Here is a 21,072-nt window from a genome sequence, read left to right on the forward strand (position 1 = left end):
CACGCACTGGGCGCTGCAGGACTTGTGGCGCATACTCCACCCGAGGGATAGGATATATTCTTACTATTCAGCAGTACACGACCTTCACGTACGATTGGACAGGATAGTGGGCTCCCAGTCATTGCTCCCGCTCATCGAGCGGTCGGAATACCTGGGGAGGACACACTCTGACCATAACCCCTTGTGGTTTCGGATTAGCTGGGTGGCGGATCGACCGCCGGTGCCCATCTGGCGACTTCAGCCGAGCGCACTGGAGGACTCGGAGTTCCGCTCCTCCCTTGGCACGGCTATTCTAGCATACTTTGACACCAATGAAGGGACGGCGAGCAGTGCTTTGGTGGAATGGGACGCCCATAAGGTGGCCATTCGGGGGCACTGCTTGGGGGCCAAGTGGAACATACGTATGACGCTTTCAGACTCTCTGACGCGCCTAGAAGACGAACTCTTGCAGTACGAAAGGGAGGGAGCAGGAGGGGGTCGGCATTTGCGTAGCCTGGAGGATCTCCGTGGAAAACACGCGGAGCTTATGGAGAGGCTCCGATGTCACAACTATGCGGCGCACACGGCCAGAACGCACGCTAGAGCGGATAGGGCGGGCCAAGTGCTGGCTTGGTTAATACGGCAGGAGGATCGCCGGGACCCGATAGGAACAATCCGAAGGGAGGATGGAGTGATGGTATACACACAGCGTGAAATACATCGGCCTTTCACAGATCATTACAAGCAACTGTATAAGGCTAAGGGGATAGGTCCCCGGCACCTTCTTGGGGAGTTTCTGGCTTCCATCCAATTGCCTGTGGCCTCAAGGGAACACAACGAAGCGCTTAGTGGGCCCCTCTCCCGGGAGGAAATTGGGGAGGCGATACAATCAATGGCGTCAGGAAAAATGCCGGGGCCAGACGGATTGCCTGCGGGGTACTATAAGGCATACCGTGAGTCCCTGGCGCCGTTGCTGCGAGCGCTCTACAACAAAGCGCTAGAGGAAGGGTCGCTCCCCCCCTCCATGCGGGAGGCGTTCCTGGTCTCCCTGCCTAAGCCGGACCGTGACCGCACAGCCTTGGGCTCATACAGACCCCTGGCGATGCTCAATGTGGATTACAAAATCCTAGCAAAAGCACTGGCGGAACGATTGGTGCCAGTGGTCCCCCACTTGGTGCACGCGGATCAAAACGGGTTTGTCCCCGCGAGGTCCACGTCGTTAAACCTTAGGAGATACTTTAGGGTGGCAACTGAGGCCGTGCATAGATGGCCCAGAGCGGGGTGCCTTCTCCTAGATTTGGAGAAGGCGTTTGATTGCCTGGAATGGGGCTACCTATCCGCGGTGTTGCTACAATGTGGGTTGGACGGGGAATTCCTCAGGGTGGTCGACTTACTCTACAGGAGCCCCACGGTCCGGGTTCGGCTGGGTCCCTATGTCTCGGAGGCGGTACCGGTGGGCCGGGGTACCCGGCAGGGATGCCCTTTGTCCCCGCTGCTGTTCGCCCTGGCGATTGAGCCCCTGGCGGAGGCTGTGCGGACGACCCTGGGGGATAGTATACCGCTGGGGGATGCTGTTCACCAGGTGTCGCTCTATGCAGACGACCTGTTAGTGTACGTTAAGGATGTGGAGTGTATGCCGGAGCAGCTGGCCCAGTTGTTGCAGTCCTTCGCCACCATCTCGGGACTCCGTGTGAACGGGGGTAAATCCTGTCTATACGCTTTTAGCACAGGGACTGAGGACCCGGGTTATCGTCTGAATGGCACGCCGGTTCAATGGAGAGAAGGCACCTTTAGATACCTGGGGATACAAATATACCGCTGCCCGACTGACTTATTCCATGGCAACCTGGGAAGGGCGGTCATGGCGCTTAAGTCGCAGGTGCACTTTTGGAACACACTCCCACTGACGACCACTGGCAGGGTGGCACTCGCCAAAATGGTAATGCTTCCCCGCCTCCTGTACTACTTTGTTAATTTACCGATGTATGTCCCCCCCACCTTTTTTGGTAGGCTCAATAGGATGCTGCGAGACTTTGTTTGGGGCGCTGCCAGACACAGGTTGGCGCTCGGGAAACTATTCCTGCCAACGGACAGGGGTGGTCTGGCGGCTCCTTGTTTCGAACACTACTACCTGGCCGCTCAGCTACAATGGGTTGCCCGCTGGTTGGCTGATAGAGGCAGGGACGATACAGCTACAGCAGTGGCGCCCTGCTCGCTGGAACGTGTGACCGGACTCTTTCACCCCCTTGCCACGGTTACGAGACCGATGCCGCTCCTTCTGGCTGTGGCACACAAGTGCTTTCGGAGGGCTCTGTACCTCACTCGTGCTGTTGTTCCGTACGCGCCGGCAATGCCTCTGGAGGGTTCCCCTGGAGGTGGAGGGGTGCTTGCGGCCCCTGCACTGACGGGCTGGTGGGAAGCGGATGTGCTCACGCTGGGGGACCTATATCGAGATGGTGAGCTTATACCATACGAGACCCTAGTGTCGGAGGACGGGCTCCCACCCGGTGGGTTCCTTACGCACCGCTCGCTGCTGGCGAGATTGACTGCCAAATGGGGGAACATGACCACAGAGCCTAGTCAACACCTAACCATGCAATACCTGCATGTCATGGGGATAGGCGGGCATCTGGTCCGCTGGTTCGCAGCTTCGTTAAGGGAGCACACGGCGGTCAGTTTGGGCTCGCTTCGCGGCAAATGGGAGCTCGACCTGGGGAGGCCACTAGCAGACAAGGAATGGGAGAGGGTCCTTCGGGGCCCAGTGCGTATCCCCAGAAACATGTGGTTCCGTCAAATCCAGCTGTTCATAGTACATAGGGCCTACCTCACACCTGAGTTGATTAACAGGTACTTTCACCACAACGACGCACTCTGCCCTAGGTGCAGTGAACTAGGGGCGGGGTTCTTACACATGCTGTGGAGCTGGCCTGAGCTGGGCACCTATTGGAGAGCGGTCAGTGGGTTGTTGCAGGGGAGTGTGGGTCGTAACATCTTATTAGACTGGCCCGAACATATTCTACACCAATTTAAAAGGTCGCCCAAAGACAAGGTAATGTCCCGATTTCTGGACCTGGGGCTTGTAGTAGCGAAACGCCTCATTACGAGGAGATGGAAGGCGCATGACCCGCCACACGCGCGAGCATGGAGCTCCTCATTTCAGGCATGGGCTAGGGCAGAGGGGACTGCCATCCGAAGGGAGGAAACTCTGGAGCTGCGGAGGGAACCTATGGTGGACCGCTGGGAGCAGTTGCTTGCTGCGCTCCAGCGCCTGGACGGGGAGGGTCACACAGGCCACACGGGGGTGGTTGGAAATGCCTGTGCGAGTGATGGTGTAATACAGGCTGCCTTGCTGATGGGATAGTATAGCCCCTACCACCTCTGGCCTAAAGACGGGGCGTCTGCAAACGCATGGGGGTGGTTGCTATCGTGGGGCTCGGGGGGTGATCCCGGAGGTGAAGGGGGGGGAGCCAGGTGTAGAAAGGGGGGGTGCAATATATGTGTACAATGTTCACGCTGCCACTGTTATGAGTTCTTCGTTTGAATTGTAGGTAACTCCTCTGTTTCTAAAGCCTAAGTTGAGTGGGCGACATACGCTTGCATGTACAGCTAAGTGGCTGATACACGGTGGCTACTGTTCATCCTTAAGAGACTGCACGTGAACCGATAAGGGAAAAGGCAGTCGGCTCCTGAGCGGGTGGTGGTTGGCACGTAATTCAAATGCATGTTGTATTACATTGACTACAGGCCAAGTACGGATTAACAATTCGTATATACCCATGTACTCCAGTATGTAATGTATGCTGCCACAATGTGTACTCTTTAAAAATAATAAAACCAGATTTATATAAAAAAACATTGTCTGCGTGGAAAGGGACGTGTGGTGTTTGTATAGGACCTATCCAGTTGTTCCTTTCTGCCTTAACAGTGGAGATTCGGAGAGCTACTTCGACCACTTTTTTTTTTAACCTTTTAGTCTATTATTTTTTTAACTTTTAAAGACATACATACCAGAATAATATAAACACTACACTATGGGCATCATGGTTGGTGTAGACCAACCCACACATTGGGGAATAATTCCAAAAGTTTGAAATGCAGGCAGACTCGAAATACTGCACTATCTGCCTTATGCCATCAATGCATCCCGACACATGGACTATAAATATTGTACTATTTGTTAATGCAACCAAACCCAACTCTGCACTTTTGGTATAATATACTTCCACAACAATAACAACTGCGTAAATGTCTCCTAAGGCAAGCATGCATCACGTTGCATGACCGGGTGTGTAGTAACTGTATAGCTCTTGAATCCCTGGCGGCACAGCACCCAGGATAATGTGCTGCATGGCTAAACACTTATAAGGTCCCAAAGACGAGACCTATTGGCTTTGCCAATGCTTGTTATGTTGTGTGTTTGAAAATACCACTTTTAGAAAGTGGGCATTTCTTGCTTAACCATCCTGTGTGTCTCTGCCTTTTGTGCATTCCCTGTCTGGGTTTAGAGTGACATGAGCAGGGGATGTGTATTCACACTAGACAGATGCTAGGGGGGGTTGAGGTGCGTCCTGCCTTTCCTGGGTGACTCATAGCCAAGCTGAACAGACCTCTTACTGTGTGCTTTGCTGTTGGCCTGCAGTCGCTGCTTCTGTCTTGGACAGAAAAAGGATTGGACTGAAGTTTTGCAACTTCTTTCTGAGTGCCTCCAAGGGCTTGAGGTAGAGCTTGTCCCCTGTTCAAGGCGTCTCAGGAACAACAAAGACTTCATGATCCTCTGGGTACCAGCTTCTGGAACTGCTTATTTCAGTTGCCACAAAGGAACAATCACCACAACGCCGTCCCCGATGCTGCTGCCAGCTCCTTGACCTAAAGCCACCACAGAGGGCACCGTCGCACCGCAACTCTGATCTCACCGAGGACCCCATGCGCCGCCGCCACAGATGCTTGCACCATTACCTGTGGGTACTGCATTCCGCACCGCCTCACTTCACACCACTGTCCTGGTATCCCTGACGGTGACTCGACGTCATCACCGATGCTGCACCGTGACATGTGGACAAAGCTTGTGGAGAACACAGAGCTCTGTCCAGCTTTGTACCTCAGTTCCGGTCTCACTGATGACGCTGCTCCAAGCAGACCTCGATGCCGCTGCCTGCACCGTGATTAGGGGCATCGCTTATAAGTCACACAACACATCGCCCTGTCCCACTCCGCAGCCTTGGCCACTGAAGTCAGTGCAGCCGATGACAGCGCTTCAACGATTATGATGACGCTGCCTGCACGTCACCTGCCAGCACCGTGCCGAGAACCGTCCCACTTTGCACTGTAGCCCTGTTTTTACCAATGCTGCTGGAGGACTGTCACTGTCACTGAGCCGCTGCTTAAACCGTGACCTTAGGGCACCGCACATCGCCCCCTGCACTTTACACCACCGCCTGATGCCTGCTAACGCCGCGCTCCCTACTCAAACTGTGCAGAGTTCTTACTGCAGTGCATGTGACTTCAAGGGTCCGACTACTCCTGTACAGACCTTCGCCACCGACACCTGCTGACCCAGGTTCTTCGGAGCTCATCGCAAGGTCCCTGACGCCCTACATTTATAAAGGTACTGTTTTGCGGGTCTTCCCGACACCAGAGCTGGCCCGCGACGCCACTGTCAACCAGAACTGTTGAATTTGTGACGCCGTGATAGCCCTGGACGGAGCTATCGACTTCAAGGAACTGTTTTTAAAGTCAATTTTTGCTTTATGAGTGTTTTTAATAACTATATGTTGGATTCTTATCGTTTTGGTCTTGTTTTACACAGATACATATTGCCTATTTTTTCTAAAACTGGTGTGGTGTCCTTTTGTATTTTTTTCACCATATTAATGTATGTTATGTGCAAATGCTTTTCACATTGCCTTGAGATAATCCTGACTGCTTGTGCAAAGCTACTAAGGTGGTGAGCAGGGGTTATTTTAGAAGTGTAACTCTCTTATACTGACAAGGAAGAAGGGTCCCTGCTTGGACAGGGTAACAACCTGCCAACTAGAGACCCCCATTTCTAACATTGGTTGTCAGTGGTGATAATAGAACTCGCGTTTTCTTGACCTACACCTTGGTGTACACTGCTACTACGTACCACATACTGGGTTTTTCCTTTTTAGTTTATTTTTGGTTTTCCCTGTTTTGAACTAGGGCTTACTACTGCATCATGTCTCAGTCAAGAGCATCATCAGTTACATTCCTAGAATTGGTTTTTGAGGAGGATTGGTTGGAAACCTACAGCGTAAAAGAACTGAAGGCAGTTTGCAATAACCTCTAAATCCAAGTTAGAGGTCTCACCAACAAGAAGGAGCTACAAAAGGCGCTGGAGGCCTGGGTAGCAGCCAGCAATGCCAGTGGGCATTCTGAGGATCCTACTGTGGAGACCAAGGAGCATATTCAAAGGAAAGATGGGCTGAGGGATCAGGAGCTGTTAAGAAGGGAGGTACCCTCCTGGTCAGGCAGCAGTAGTCCCTCTCCAGGTCTGTCTCCGGAGGAGCTGGAGAATAGCCGGAGAGCCAGAAGGCTCGAGTTGGAAAGGGTAAAAAGGAAATTGGAGATGGAGGAAAGGGAAATGATTTTAGCTTATGAACTCGAAGTGAGAGAGCTGGACTGGGAGGCCCGGAGGGCTAGGCCCAGCACAGATTGTGGCAGCAAAAGTGTTATGTCCAGTACTGACAAGGGAGATGTATACATACACAGAGACTTGGTGCCCTGCTTCAAGGAGGGGGTTGACATACACCAGGGGTTTCAGGATTGGGAGGTAACTCAAGTGGTGCACGGGGTCCCTGAGGTGAATTGGGGAACTGGCACAAGGGATAATATTCCTAGTGGTGGGGGAGACACTCTACTGACTCTAGATGAGAGGTGCAGGGAGAGGATTTACCCCATGGTGGAAGCCTTGGTGAGTATGGAAACCACCCAGAAGAGTATGGGTTGTGTGACATTAAGTCTTGCAAGGGTGATGTGGGGTACTTTCTGAGGTTGGGTGAAAGGTAGTTTGGTTGAGACACATGAGGAGCTGTGTAATTTGGATGCTGGAAAGCATATGTTTAGTCCCTGTTTTCCAGATCTATGCCAACACCCGGTGAAGTGTGAGTTCTCCGACCCCAGGGAGCTTGCACCTGAGGCAGACCTTTTGGTGGATTCCAGAGCATCTGAGTGAGCATCTGGGGTGATCTTGCAGGGAGTGTGTAGGAGGCTGGCTTAGTATATGGTGCACACTTTGCACTAATCCAAACAACCCTTATGGTGACTTTAGTGGTCTTAGACAACCATAGAAAGCTCTCTAAGTGGTAGCTGTGAAGAGCAGCCTTCAGGCTTAGTCCAGAAGGAGCGTTAAGCAGCTTGCTTTACCACATCTAATCATATAGTGTAGATTAAATGAAAAAGAACCACACAGTGTATTTATAAAAATATGTCCATTTATTATACATTACTCACTGACACATTGGTATATCTCCTACCCGCAGATATCAACATAAAAATACTTCAATTGTAAAAAGGTAAGTAAGTACAATACACAGTGGTCTCCAGGGGGGACCAAACTATATACCAAAAAAGTGTAATGCGAACTGCGACCGAAGTCGGGACTTGGCCCAGGAGACTCAGAAGAGCTGGGGACAGGAGGAACCACCCAAGGTAAGTACCTAGGAACACCATAGAGGTTTTGTGCAAAGTGGAAACACAGCCGCGTACTCAATAGAAGTCAACGGGAAAGTTGCAGTTTTGAAGAAGAAGGACCCTTCCCAGTAGGCCCTGAGGAAACCCTGTGGAAGACAGAAGGTTGGAGAGTCATCCCACCAGCGGATACCCCAGGAGCAAGGATACCTACAACAGGGAAGCAGGTTGCATAGGTGGGAAGTGACATCAGAAACTCCTGGGTACCACAATGGAGGACTTCAGAAAAGATGCTGCTGGTGAAGACTGTGCAAGAGTCCGGTGGAATCCAAATGTGGATTCTTGAGGAGAGAAATCTGAAGAGGGGACAGAGTTTATGCCACTCGGAGGTGACCAGAAGGCACGGAAGAGCAATGACCACCGATGACGGAAGATGCAGGAGTGTTGACGGAGACCTTGCTGCTGCAGGTGTGAGGACCAGGGGATGCTGAGGAAGACCAGGAGCTCGGCGCTTCGTATTGACGCCTGTGCCTGGACAGATGCATTCTTCGCCTGCAGGGCGCTTTTTCAGGTATTCGGGGCCACGCAGGAGCACTGCCCATTCTTTCTTGTGCCTTTTGCTTTGACTTGCCTGCTTGTGCTGACACCCTTCAGGATATCACTCCTCTACCAGTGCTTACGCACTGGAAGTGCCTCATACAACATTGTGGATATTAGCTACGTTCTCTAGGGGGGTTCAGTCAGTAGGCGCCTGGTTGCGCAGGAACCATACCCTTTGCCACATCCCGCTGGAGCGCTTGTTTTGTGTTTACTTTTGATTAAGCCACACCGCGCTGGAGCGTTTGTTTTGCGTTTACTTTGATTAAACCACACCACGCTGGAGCACTTGTTTTTGGGTTTCTCTATACCGCGCTGGAGCGCTTGTTTTATCTTTTCCTGCATCGCGCTGGAGCGCTTGTTTTTGGGTTCTTCTTGTATTGCATAGAAGTGCTAGTTACTTTGGTGTGCATTGCGCAGAAGCGCTATTCTGTTCATTCTTTCTATGGCTTCAGAACTTACGATGCCCAGTTATGAGGTAATCGCTACCTTCCGCATGAGTGTATGTTAGTGACCGGAAGAGGGTTTGTCTGTGCTGATTGTAATAGGTTTTCCCTTGTCTCCATGTCTAGCCGGTGTCCACGGTTGCTCCGAACAGGGTGACGTCCGCTACTCGTCTTCCGGACATCGTCCTGCCATCTTTAGCTTCCTTCCCCACTCCCATCTTTATCCTAGTTTGTTTCCAAGTCTTGATTGGGGTAAGGTGGGTACGGGGGCAATAGCTCATGTCGTCTCTGCTAGATCTCTCCACAAGAAACAGGTAAAACGCGTGGGTTACAGGACAAACAGATGCGGTTAGTGGTAAAGGAGCAACATTGGGTCCAGTAATGTCCTAGGGACTCACCAGGGGCAGTGGAGTCAGAGCAGGCCCGAGCAAGCAGGGGAGCCCATTAAAGCAAAAGAAGATCCCGATGAGAGGACTCACAGGCCAAAGGCACAGGAGTCGCAAGAGGACCTCGAGCAGCTCACCAAAGATGAAGGCCCACGGTGCAGAGGATGTGGTGAGGATGAATATCTTGGCACAAAGAGATGCTGGAGGCTGGAGCTTCTTGTAGTTCAAAGATCTATGGAGTGCAGAGCTATCAAACCTTGGCAACGACAAGTCGACGCGGTGCACAGGGGTTGGGTCCCAGCGGCGCCAACGAGGGATACTGGCCTCAAAATTGCAGAGAGGACAGGTCAGGCTTCGAGGCAGTTGCAGAACCACCACCTGTGTTTCTGAGCCTTTTGAAGTCCATGGGAAGTCAGGAGCAGCATCGTTCGGGTGCCTTACATATGCAGGGGAGTGACTGCTTCACTCAAAGGGAGATTACTAGGGGTGAACTTGTTGCCCACAGGTTTGCATGAAGATCCTGGATGAAGCACAGACACAGACGACGAAGAAAACTTGCAGAACAGCAAGACCAGGAGTAGCAGGATTCTTCCTTGATGCAGTCTCCGTTCCAGGCAAAGTCCAAGGGCCCGATTCACAGAACTAACTTAAGACAAAATCCTAAACTTACTACCATTTTGGTATTCACAGAAGGCACTTACTCATTTTGGTATTCACAGAAGGCACTTACTCATTTCGGTATTCACAGAAGTTAGGAGTCCTAACTTTAGGACTCCTACATGCCTTCTGTGAATACCGAAAGTCTTAAAATTAGGATTTTTCTCAATTTAGTAGTAGTAAAGTTAGGACTCCTAACTTTAGGACTCCTAAATGCCTTCTGTGAATGCCGAAAGCCTTAAAATTAGGATTTTTCTCAGTTTAGTAGTAGTAAAGTTAGAAGTCCTACATTGTCATACAGTCTGCACATTGCAGAGGGACAAACAACACCTCCAGCAGAGCAGACCAGACAACTCATCAGTGATGCTGGAGAGGACCACCCCACCTCCGACGCCCTACAACAGCTTATGGACATCTTAGGCAACCCACCCCCAGGAGCAGGGCAGTCAAGCTACATGGAGGAGACCCCAGCCCCTGCACAGAACACACAGCAGGAAGCACCAGCCACCACGGCTGGCTCCCAATACTCCACCGAGGCACATATTGCATTCCAATGCCAGGTATCAGAATGCCAAAAGGAGGTGGCCGAACAGGTGCGATGTCAGAGCTCAAGGAAGCCGAACTAGATCACATACGTGGGTGTTCAAGTCCCATCAGGGACCACCTACACTCCACAAAGGAGACCCACACTGTGACAGCGACACATGCATTTGCACATGTCCTGTACTGAACCACGCCCAGAGCCCCGGAATTATCATGCACACACCCACACCGGACCTCCGTACGACAGCCCAGTATAGAGTGGGTGACGACAAAGCTACACATCCAAGGTCCTACCCGCTGCCAGCGGGGACATGGTTGCGGCCACTGTACACAGTACAATGTAATGTTGCAGGGCCCTCATGCATACATCATGACCACACGGACACACGCAGATAGTTTGTGGGATTGGCTACAGGCACGTGCGCCCGGCCGCTTTAATTTGCAGGGTCACATGTACAGTGACTCCTGTGCTGGATGTGTGTGGGGTGCGTGTAAGCCAGCCTGCACTGAGAGGTTGGTGCTGGCAACAAATACAACAGTGAACACTGTCAAAACGGAAACAGAAAACACCTGCATTACAACGACAACTGCGGAGCATCATGGTGGTAGCTGGAGCAAGTTCAGAGGTCACCCAATGAGCAAACAGAAGTGTCCATGAGCCGTGGTGCACCTAGTCAGTGGCACCTGTAGTGCTGATCAGGGTATCAGGCAGATGATGGCATCCACGACAGGTGTGAGCAACTCTGATAGTCTGGCAGTAAGACATTTCCGAATCTGGCAGTTGGCGTTTGGAGGTGGTCCCGGCGGGGGTGGCGTGTGCCTCTTACAGTAATGCGACTTCCGGGCCGGTCAGGACTCGATTTGACGTGAGATCCCTGTTGGTCCATAGGTGAGGCCGGAGGCAGAGGACAGCGCAGGACCACAGACACATAGCGTCGATGACCCAAGGCCATCGTCTCAGAGGCCATCCAATATCTCAGCAGACAGGGTCCCTAACTTGAACTGCACAGAGTTAGTGGCCCCGGATGCACTGCGGCCGGCACGGGCACACCGCCACAGGACGGTGACTTGCGGTGCAGTGAGATAGGGCCACGCGAGCTGAGTGGGTCCTCATCGATGTCCGAGGTGAATGTGGCAGAGGGTTGCGTGGGACAGTGGAAGGTGTCCTCCAGGGCATGATGCAGAGGGTAGAAGCCGGCCGGAAGCGGCAAATGGAGGAGTGGAATGCTACTGCCTCGTTTTGCCACCAAGTCAGTATCACCGACAAGATGATGACGACAACCCCCAGTCCATAGACTCAGTCGCCATCAAAATTCAACCCGAAAGTGTCCATGGATGTCGTGGAACAGACTTAGTGGCACCGGAGCTGAAAGGGGATGCAGTCTGCGATGAGGCCTGTACAAAGATATAAAATCTGCCATGAATAAATCAAGACTGAGTCCTGAAAGTGTGACCTACTCGGACACAGTGTAGGCCCGAGGCAGCGGTCAGCGCAGGAAAACCGCTGTTCAGCTAGCTCCTCCTGGAACGTTGAAATGGCATGTGGAGGTGACTTGTGGTTGATAGAGGTAGGAGCACCAGAGCTGAGCGGGTGTTCAGTCAGCGATGATGCCGTGTTCTGCCTGGTACAGACTGGATTGGATTGGTGTGAAGCCTGCTGGACCGCAGTGTAGGCAGAAGGTGTAGTCATCAAGGGCCCACAAACACTTGTGGTTGGGATGCTATGCATAGGCTTGGTGTCACCACATCGAAGGGATTATAGTGAGTTAAACTCTGCATTGATGTGTGTACTCGGACATTGTATGATCAAGACTCAGTCCCAAATGTGTGACCTACTCGACCGTAGCGTAGGCCGGAGGCAGCGTTTAGCAGTGGCCCACAGCCACGTGTCGTTGGCTCGCGATGCACAGAGTTAGTGACACCAGGGCAGTTGTCGGTAGTGTTCGATCACCTCCGTAACGATGGTCCTCCTGACTGAAACGTGTCATCCTCCCACACCTCTCCTTGCGTTCAATGATATATACTCTGCCATTGAAAAATCAAGACTCAGTCCCACATGTGCGACTGACTCGAGTGCAGTGTGGCCCGAGGACAGAAGTCCGCGTGGCCCCACGGACACGTGTCGATGGAATGCTATGCACTGACTTGGTGTCACCACATCGAAGGGAGTATAGTGACATAAAATCTGCCATAATTGATGTTCTCTGCCATAGTGTAATCAAGACTTAGTTCCAAATGTGTGACCTACTAGTCCGTTGAGTATGCCGGTGGAGTAAGTCAACGTGAAAGGAGTACTGCAGGACTGTGTCGCGGAGGCCGTGATGGTCTGAGGTGGCTGCCAGGGTCGCCGCACTCGGGTTTGGAGCTTGCACCGGCACGTGGTGGGCCCTCTTTGACACATGGCAGTGTCGGCAGGTGTGCATTGAGGCCTGGGTGTGCAGGGCCGGGCAGGACTGGTTCGGGGACCAGCGGCCCGGGGTGCAGCAGGCGCACTGGATCGCAGGCAACACCGCTCACGGCGACGGCCCGTGGTGGGGTGAGGGGCGCCGCCCTGGCAGAGGCGTTTGGCATTCCTGAAGAGAACCATGCCCAGAGCTACGTGCTTTTTATTCACACCCCTATGCGTGCCTGGCGTACGTCGGGCCAGCCCACTCCACTCACGCTTATAGGGGGGGACGTCACAAGTTACATTTCCGGGATCTTCCCCACAGGCTGGGGTGACATGGTTGCGTCCACTGTCCACTACACTCCAGACACCAGTGGTGTATGTCGACATGGATATGTGTGTGGTCTACATACTGCAGTCTGGCCAGCACATCCACGCCACACTTAGCATTGTGTACATTCTCACTCATCGGTCACTTGCCTCCTTCACACATGCCTGGTCCCCACCTCTTCCTACATTCTGCTATCGTGTGGCTGAGGTGCCATGCCATTGATGGCTTATGTGCATGGCTGGCCCAGGTTGCCACAGTAAGTTGTGCTGTCGTGTCTGGTGGGTGGGCATGTTGTTTGTGAGTTTGTCACGTGTGCCTTCCCAGTGTTGTGAGTTGCATGATTGTGCAGTTGAGGTGTGCGGTGTGTTCATTTGGTACTTGCCAACGAACAGTGCATTTCCGTGCGAGCCTGGAAGCGCTGGTTGAAGATGTAGGACTCATGCTCACTGCCTGGGTGGTTGGCATCGAGGTTGGTGGAGATTCCCTGGTGGTCCACTGTTGCCTGCACATTGATGGAATATGTGTGCTTTCGGATGCGGGTCTTGTGTGCAGTGTTGCCAGGGTGCACAGGTAGGACATGTGTGCAGTCAATTGCCCCCTAACACGTGCGGGAAGCCAGCTGCGGCATAGACGCCTTGCTTGGTCTCCAGCTGTTCCTGAGCAGTGTGGGGGAAGAATAGGTACTGGGGTACCAAGCTGATGATGGCATCCAAGACAGTTGTGGGGAACTTGGATTGGGCTGGCTGCGAGACTCCTCCGACTCTGGCGGTTGTTGGTTGAAAGGTACCAGAGGCCAACAGGTGCAGCATAGCCAGCAGCTTTGTCTGAGGTGGGATGTTGGTTGTCCACTGTGTTGGTGCCATCTGCCTGTGGGTAATGGTGGTCAGGATGCGTGGGATGGTTGTCCTTTTGAGCCTGTGGTGGGCACTGACATTATCTGGTGTTGGGTCTGTGGGACTGGTGTGTTTTCTGAGGGTCTGCTGTCTTGGTCTGCGCTGCCTCTGTGGTGATCTGGATGGGTTGCGGGGGGTAGGGGGTGGGTGGCGGTCCTGGGTGTGTTGGGGGTGGGTGTTGTGGCCCTGTTGGGGCTCCGTGCTGCATGATGAGTAGCTCCATGGCATCTGTTGTTCTTCAGGTGTGGCTCTGGGCCGGGCTCCCTTTTCTGGTGCCGGTTGCCCACCGACTTTGCACCAGGTCAGAGCAGGTGTTCATTTCCAGCTGCTAACGCGCCTTATCGCATGTTTTATGATCTTATCGCCTATCTGGCTGGTCGTTGAGAATGTTGCGGTGTGGTGTTGTCACGGCTTTTTGCTCGGGAACGCCTACTCTGCATCTCATTAGAGATAGTTGCCGGGGTCATCCATGGCGATGTTTTTTGAGGATGCAATAGCCAGAATACTGGTGATATCGGCTGTTTGGATCGGCTTGTGAATGGGGCAATAGATTTATCGCGACTTTGGCTGGGCTAAAGTGTCGATAACTCGGCGATAGATCCTTGAGAATATGCCCCAAAGTCCTGTCTGGGAGGTAACAGGAAACCTATTGTTTTACCTTACCCTACTTGAGGTCAGCTCAGCAGTGAGAGGGCAGAATCGTGTCAGGGTTTCAGCAGCAGCACTAGGTTGCTGGCAGACCCTGGAAGGCAGTTACCGGGAGTATTGGGGTCTTCCCGGAGGAGCTCCCCAGTGCATCCTGCCTTCAGGATGGAAGGGCCTGCATTAGGGGTGAATTATGTGTTTGAAGTGCAGTGACCTCAGATATAAGGAAACGTTTATCTGTCGTAAGTGGTGCTAGCACCAGCTTACACAGGCTGCAATGGCATGCCTGGAGTCACAGTTTGAGTGGTCTCTCATGGATGGCATAATACATGCTGCAGCCCATGGGAGCCCCCTGGTGTACCTATGCCTTAGTACCATATACTAGGGACTCACATGGGCGCACCAGTAGCCAATTGCGGATGTACCAAAGTACTTACCATGACACATTTTATTTATTTATTTATAAAGTTTTATATAGCTCGAACATGATCCCGAGGGATATTAGAGTGCTTTGTAATTGGAGGGATAGGAAGGTAACGGTTGCATTACATGTGTCAAATGGGAATACCAAACAGAACACAAATCAAATAGGACTCACAGAACAAGAACGGTTACAAATATCAAGGGTCAACAAAGAATAAGATGAAAACTGGTACATAGCGAAATAGGAGGGGAGCAAATGATTCAAACCAACAAGAATAGCATTCAGCGCAGGGCTTAAAGGTGTAAGTCCAATGCATTGGAGCAGACGATCCATCACCTTATTAGGGTAAGAACTTGTTCATAAGGAATCTTTTTACTTCCAGTTTGAAAGCAACCTTGGAGGAGATTCTACGTATTTCCGGTGGGAGAGAGTTCCAGACCTTCGGTGCAGAGCCGGAGAAAGCTGAGTGGCATGTTCTCTTTTTGCGAAAGATCAGAGGTTTCTGGAGGAGAGAGTTAGCACTCCTAGAAGGTCTACCCCCTCCGGATAGTTCCAGCTTTTGTGCTAGGGGTTTGAAATGGAGGGCTTTGTGGGATAGGCAGGCAATCTTTAGCTCTATTCTTGCTTCGTAGGGCAGCTAATTTAGGGATTTTAAGACTGGGGAGGTGTGCGCATTTCTTTTGGTACCCGTAACCAATCTGGCTGCTGCGTTTAATGAGGCCCTTAGTGGGGCCAAGGTATATTTGGGGAGACCACAGAGCGTAGCAGTGCCATAGTCTAGCCTCGGCAACAGAAGCGCCTGGACCACTTGTTTGAAGTCAGCTTGTGGGAGGAAAGGTTTGAGATTCCTGAGTTTCCACATCAGGTGGTTAGCTCCCTTGCACACATTGCTAATATGAGTCTTCATGTTCAAGTGCTTGTCCAGGGTGATTACGAGAATTTTAGATGAGTCAATAATGAGGGGGGAGCAGTTGAAGGCAGTGAGGTGGTTCATCCAGAGGTCTAATTTAGGAGTGTGATTCGGAGGAAAAATGAGAAGGAATTCTGTTTTAGAGGTGTTGAGCAGGAGGTGGTTCTCAGTTAACCAGTTTTGAGCAGTCAATAGGGTAGTGTTGAGTGAAAAGATGTTATCCGGGGAGGAGATTTTCAGATAAAGTTGGGTGTCATCCGCATACATATGGAAGAGAATGTCCATGGAATTTAGTGCATTAGCTAATGGTTCCAAGAACAAGTTGAAGAGTATGGGAGATAGGGCGGACCCTTGGGGGACCCCCATGGATAATGGTGATGGCTCGGAGAGAGAGTGGTTCGCCTTCACTCTTTGGGATCTGTGATGGAGGAAGGAAGAGAACCATTGCAACACCGGACCAGACAGGCCCATCCTGTGATCCAGAATGAATAGGAGGTTGTCGTGATTAACAGTGTCAAATGCCGAGGAAAGGTCAAGGAGGAACGATTCATGTTGGTCAGGCATTTTTAAAAGGTCATCCATAACGTGAGTGAGAGCCGATTCGGTGCTGTGCCCACTACAAATGCCAGATTGATGTTGGTCCAGGAGATGGAAATTTCGATGTGAACGCATTTTTCTAGGCGTTTGGCTAGTGTGGGGATGTTAGAGATAGGGCAGAAGTTGTTAAGGTCAGCGCTGTCTACTGTAGTTTTTTTAAATATAGGTGTTACCTGAGCTGCTTTTAGGCACTCCGGGATTGTGCCTTGTTACAGAGACGCGTTGACAATCTTTGTCCAGATGGGAGAGACGAAATCCTTGATTTCTTGAAGATAGAAGGTGGCAACGGGTCGCTGAAGTGATTAGATGGATTGATACTCTGAAGAACCTTTTTTATGTCTCTCTCACTGAGGGGGGTAAAGGTGTCCTAGGAGGCATTGTTCTTGATGCCCAGGCTCATCGGTTCGATCTTTTCTAGTAGGGCCAGGGGGGGGCGCAGACCCATTGGATAGCAGGAGAGCCCGCCTGGTATCCAGGTCCATATTGATGAGTCTTCATTTCTCAGTAAAGAAAGAAGCCAGATCATCGCATGAAGGAAGGCTGACTTCAGAGTCTGAGCGGTTTGATGCTTCCACTGATTGTTGTTTAACTAGTTCAAAAAGTTTCTTCGGGCTATTTGGGGTTTGATTCAGTTGGAATCTGAAATAGTCCGCCTTAGCTCTCTTGATTTGTTTGTTATAGGAACTCCTTACTGATCTAAGGATTTTTAGCTGGTCCGACGGTGTTCTGCTTGGGTTTTCGGATCAGATAGAACCCGCTCATCAGAGCCTCACTAACCCAGCCAGAACGTTACCCCCTCCCTAGGACCTATTCACAATAGGTAACCACATATATCTACCACCTAAGGACAGGGAATTCCTACTATACATACCAAGACCTCTTATAATCGGCGGCCTCGCGATCCCATACGGATCCAGACCTCTCTGCCCCTACGACAGTATCACAAGTGGCGGCCTCGCGATCCCATACGAATCCAGACCTCTCTGCCCATACGACAGTATCACAAGTGGCGGCCTCGCGATCCCATACGAATCCAGACCTCTCTGCCCATACGACAGTATCACAAGTGGCGGCCTCGCGATCCCATACGAATCCAGACCTCTCTACCCAGACGGCAGTCTCAGCACAATCAGCGGCCTCGCGATCCCATACGAATCCAGACCTCTCTGCCCATACGACAGTATCACAAGTGGCGGCCTCGCGATCCCATACGAATCCAGACCTCTCTGCCCATACGACAGTATCACAAGTGGCGGCCTCGCGATCCCATACGAATCCAGACCTCTCTACCCAGACGGCAGTCTCAGCACAAGTGGCGGCCTCGCGATCCCATACGAATCCAGACCTCTCTGCCCATGCGACAGTATCACAAGTGGCGGCCTCGCGATCCCATACGAATCCAGACCTCTCTACCCAGACGGCAGTCTCAGCACAATCGGCGGCCTCGCGATCCCATACGAATCCAGACCTCTCTGCCCATACGACAGTATCACAAGTGGCGGCCTCGCGATCCCATACGAATCCAGACCTCTCTACCCAGACGGCAGTCTCATACGACAGTTCATCCTATGATCACCATAACATACAAAAAGGGAATCAGTCTCACTATTCATCAGATCACACAAGGACTGCCAGTTCGAGCATAGCCTGTTCTCCGGTTCGAGGGGCTCCTCTTTCCCTTATTCAGTTACCACTTACCTGATCAGGGTTAACATCTGTTCATGTAGCCGCAGCTGACTAGAAGAATAGGCTACCCTCTCATACAAGAACACGCAGCACATGTTGGTTCACTACAAACTGGGTACTTTATTACTCATTACATACGCAATCACATAACATTACAATATAACACATAACCTGCAAAGAAAAGTGAAAGATTAAGTTGTGTACTCTAATAAGAAAGGGTCGACATCACCTTAGTAGTATGTAGCCTGCACTCAGTGGTCATCTAGGTTCCCTTCTCGTCTGTGCCTCGGCTCGCCTGGAAGTCACACCTCCGCAGTCACGGATACATGTCTGCACCACTATGCGCTGTTCCCTTCACCCTTCTCCGAGTCACTGGGACCTCTTCCTTATCGGCTACTCTCTCCTCTCTGGCTATTCTGCTAGGAGAGTATCTGTCTCTCGGTTCTTCTCCGCCTTCAAGATGGCGTCTGTCTTCCCTGGAATAAGTAGTAGCTTTACTGCTAACGGCTAGATGCCGCCTACGGACTGAACATGTAACTGCCTCAGGCTTTCACTAATATAGAGGTGCGTTTCCTCATGGAAAATTCCGGCCCGTAACCTGCCGCCCACCAAATTCTTGTACCTCCCCGTACCAAGGACACGTTCCCAGCCGGCCGGCCTGATGTAGTGTCTTCGGCATGAAGAAAAATACAATCCTTCGATAAGGGCCGGCCTGAACCGGTTCTCTCCAAGCGAATAACACCTCATAACTAAAACATTACATTTGACCTAGAAGCATCCCAAGCTGCCGGAGCAGAAAGAAAGATGGAGTCTCTCCCGTTTGAGGCCTACCAGGCCTGAATTCAGCACGGCTCCATGAAATACCCTCACTACAGGACAGGTTATCCCTAATACTAACGAATCTATCCCCTAGGCTATGTGTGCAAGCCCTGATCTATGGGGAAGAGCACAGGATCATGTCGAAGTGCCTAGTAAATAGGCTCCATTCACTACTCTAACCCTTAGACTTGAATGGTAAGAGACTGAAGTCACATTCAATCACTTTTCCTCACAAGAAGGCCGGGAAAATCGAGCAGAACATTTCACCCTTGACTTCGGTCTATTATACATTCATTAAACAGAACTAATATCTGTGGAAGAATAATATGAAACAAGACTAACTGATCTATGTCTAGTACCAGGTGTGCAGAATTGAAGTAGTGAAGGAATACACTGAATAAAGCAACAGATAGAAATCAAAATGCCGATAGTAACCAGAATACCTCCTAATATCTGACGTAACATATGCAAATCAGGTAACCAATTAAAGAGCCAGTCAAACCAGCCCTGGTCAATGTGTTTTCTAACTTCTTCTGTCAAGTCATGTAGTTTATCAATGTGAGCTTGAATGGATTTTGTATGATCAGACAAGTTAAAACAACAAAGACCCTCAAAATCAGAACAATCGTGTCCATGTTTAAGCAAAAGATAATCAATGGCCGCTCGATTTTGCAAGATAGCTCTACGTTCACCCTGGGCGTCAAATAGCATGTCAGACAGGACTGTAGAAGTATGATTAATGGATTTTACCATCCAGCAGGCCATTTTCCCAATAGATTTGGCATTATAAACTGCCAAAGCAGGAACACCAACAATTGAAATAGCCAGGCTAAGGTATTCAGACTTGGAATATAAATGCAAAGATGAGTCAAAATCCTCCTGTAACCTCACTGTATCTCGAATCACACGAGAGTTGGCATTCGGATGTGATGAAAACATCAACGAGCTCAGTCTAGTAATGGCACAAGGGCCTCCAGAAATATTTGCGGGGATATATGGCCAGGAAGTATTACCACATGAGAAAAGCCATCCGGCAGGTAGTAACATCGTGCGATAATGACTGGGGGTAACTACCAAACTCTTGCAAGTCATGTTATTCTGAACAGAAGTACATGTTTTCGGTGTCCTTTGAAGGCACAAAGTACGTTCATGAGCGGTGAATGAAGTGGCACCTTTCAATCTTAAACGCATACATTCAGAAATCGCACTAGGATCACAAGTAAGGAAAAAACACAAATCACCCTGTGTGATATTATAGGTAACTATTTGGGACTGGATGGGGGGTATCGGGTCTGACAGTACAGTACACAAGGGGCAATACTCATGGGTAGCAAAATCGCCCAGAAGAACATTGGGGCGAGCATTCGATATATTAAAAATATGAGTCAAAGTCTCCAATGAAGCAGGGACAGCAACTAAACAAGTCGCTAGAATGTCAGTCACCGATCTCATCGGTGTCAAGCAGAAATGAGGGGCTTTAGTCACTCGTTTGGCTAACGTAGTCCAAAAGTTCGACGACGAATCCCACGCAGCGAAGGAACGCGACACTCGGGTTCTCAACTCAGCCCGGGTTGATGGGATCCCTCCTCTCTCGTCGTACCAGCCCAAAAGGAGTCCAACGCCGACACATCCTGCAGCAACAGTCCAAAGAATGATCTGAAAGAGAATCAAATACAGGCATTATTCATTCTCGTAAGTAACATTTGTCAGCCGGGACTGCTTCCCAGCTATCTTTCCCTGGTCTCATAACTAAAATGGTGTTGTCTTGACCGGTTGCAATGACTTCTGCTTGTTCAGGGGGATTCTTAGGTGACTGCACCCAAACTCTGGCCCCAGGATTATCTGTGGAGCCAAAACCTTTCTGGCCTCGTACAGTTAGCAACGTTGGGGCAGTGCCTTTTGTGATCTCACCACTGAAAACAGGCATTATTAGCAATTGAGCCACTCGGTCAGTTTGATGTATCAGTAAGTCAACCTCACTGCTATTCAGCAGGAGCACCTTAATCTCTCCCTGATAATCACTGTCAATGATCCCTCCAAGCACCTGAACGCCTTTTACAGCCAGCCCCGATCTAGGGGCGATTAATCCGAAATTCCCAGTTGGTATATGAACACCAACACCAGTT

The sequence above is a fragment of the Triturus cristatus genome, chromosome 5_2, assembly GCF_964204655.1.
Source record: "Triturus cristatus chromosome 5_2, aTriCri1.1, whole genome shotgun sequence".
Lineage (NCBI taxonomy): Eukaryota > Metazoa > Chordata > Amphibia > Caudata > Salamandridae > Triturus > Triturus cristatus.